A 2,615-nucleotide genomic window follows, 5' to 3' on the forward strand; every position below is an offset into this window, starting at 1 on the left:
CTTTCTTCCGTTTGTATTATAATTTTGACCCAACAAGGAGACACATGGTTACAGTCATCATAATATAAGAATAAAAAATATGGCATATTTTAAAGGTAAGCATACATATTTTGTAGTGGAAAATGCTTCCACTCAAAGGGTGATTTTTAAGAGCCATAGGAAAATTAAAAAAAGGAAAAAAGTTCAGAAAAATTAAATTAAATTTAGAATGCATAGTTAGAATGTTACAGATACTTGTCAAATTTGAGTTCAATTGGTCTAAAACTACGATTGGCCTAAAGCTGCGATCACAAAAATGTGTTCAGAGACAGATAGACGGACGGACAAATGAACATGGTTACACTGAAAAAAAGCATGCCCGGTTCCAAAGATTTTGTCTTTACTTTAAATATTTTGGTATTGATTCCGAGCCAAAGAAGCGCAGAATACAAATAAGGATACATTTAAGAAACAATTCTCTTTTAAATTTTGGTTTTGTGTATTTGCTTCTAGGAAGCAAATTTTAATTTTTTGATTTTTCATCTTTTTTTCTTCATATGCTATCAAAGTCCTTTAAAAACGAGATAACGACAACTTTATTTTCCAAATTAAGACTCGACTTCCAGTAGAAATTATGCTATGTTTCAAGTAAAAAACGTCTTTAAAATAAAGTGTTGAAAAACATGTCCTATATTTGAACGATTTTTTGCTTTGTAGACAAGATGCAAAAATACAACAAATTTAAAGACATTTTCGTTAAATTTAAAGATTTTTTCTGAATTATTAAAGTCAAGTTGACTTTAGCCCAAACATTTTTTCTTTCATACTATGATACCCATTTTTAAGTGAAATCACTTATTTATAAGGACAATACGACCTCATTGAAAAGTTTATCGACTTTTGGACAAGGAAAAAACTTTATATTAGAGAAAGGCGTCGTCTATGCTAAGCAAAATTTTGCATTCGTATTTTAAAGACATGGTGAAATTCTGGATCGATCCGTCCGTCCGTCTGTTGATGTCACGCTAACTTCGGAACGAAGCAAGCTATCGACTTGAAACTTGGCACAAGTAGTTGTTATTGATGTAGGTCAGATGGCATTGCAAATGGGCCATATCGGACTACTTTCACATATAGCCCCCATATAAACCGACGCTCAGATTTGGCTTGCGGAGCCTCTTGGACGAGCAAACTTCATCCGTTGCGGTTGAAATTTGGTACATGATGTTATTATATGGTATATCATAAACATGCAAAAATTGGTTCACATCGGTCCATAATTATATATAGCCCCCATATTAACCGATCCCCAGATTTGGCTTTCGGAGCCTCTAAGAGAAACAAATTTCATCCGAAATTTGGTACATGGTGTATGTATATGGTCTCTAACAACTATGCAAAAATTGATCAACATCGGTCCATACTTATTATAGCCCCCATATAAACCGATCCCCCGATTTGGCTTGAGGAGCCTCTAAGAGAAGCAAATTTCATCCGATTGGCTGAAATTTAGTTCATATTGTTAGTATATGGTCTTTAACAAACATGTAGAAATTGGTCCACATCGGTCCATAATCATATATAGCCCCCATATAAACCGATCCCCAGATTTGGCTTTCGGAGCCGCTAAGAGAAACAAATTTCATCCGAAATTTGGTACATGGTGTAAGTATATGGTCTTTAACAACTATGCAAAAATTGATCAACATCGGTCCATAATTATATATAGCCCCCATATAAACCGATCCCCCGATTTGGCTTGTGGAGCCTCGAAGAGAAGCAAATTTCATCCGATCCGGCTGAAATTTGGTACATGGTGTTAGTATATGGTCTCTACCAATCATGCAGGAATTGATCCATATCGGTCCATAATTATATGTAGCCCCCATATAAACCGATCCCCAGATTTGACCTCCGGAGCCCCTTGGAAGAGAAAAATTTGGTACGTGATGTTAGTATATGGTCTCTAACAACCATGCAAAAATTGGTCCATACCGGTCTTAATTATATATAACCCCCATTTAAACCGATCCCCAGATTTGATCTCCGGAGCTATGGGAGGACAAAATTCATCCAAACTGGTTGAAATTTGATACGTGGTGAAATTTGATACATTGCGCTAGTATATGGCCGCTAACAACTATGCCAAAATTGGTCCATATCGGTCTATAGTTATATGTAGCCGATCCCCAAAAATAATCTACCAAAATTTTTTTCTATAGAAAATTTTGTAAAAATTGTATTACTATAGAAAATTTTGTAAAAATTTTATTCTATAAAAAATTTGGTCAAAATTTTATTGCTATACAAAATTTTGTTAAGATTTTATTTCTATAGAAAATTTTATCAAAATTTTATTTCTATAGAAAATTTTGTCAAACTGAATTATTTAAGTATTTAATCGGCCTTTTTTGTTTAATATATACCCCGTATGAACTAACTTACAATTGAGAACACGGTGTTAAGAAGTTTTAAGATATCTTGCCATCGGCAAGTGTTACCTCAACCTATGTAATTCGATTTATGGATGACAGTCTTTAGTACAAGTTTCTATGCAATCCATGGTGGAGGGTACATAAGATTCGGCCTGGCCGAACTTACGGCCGTATATACTTGTTTTAGAGTGAGTTCTTATA

This window comes from Haematobia irritans, chromosome 2, assembly GCF_050003625.1.
Source record: "Haematobia irritans isolate KBUSLIRL chromosome 2, ASM5000362v1, whole genome shotgun sequence".
In the NCBI taxonomy this organism is placed as follows: Eukaryota; Metazoa; Arthropoda; class Insecta; order Diptera; family Muscidae; genus Haematobia; species Haematobia irritans.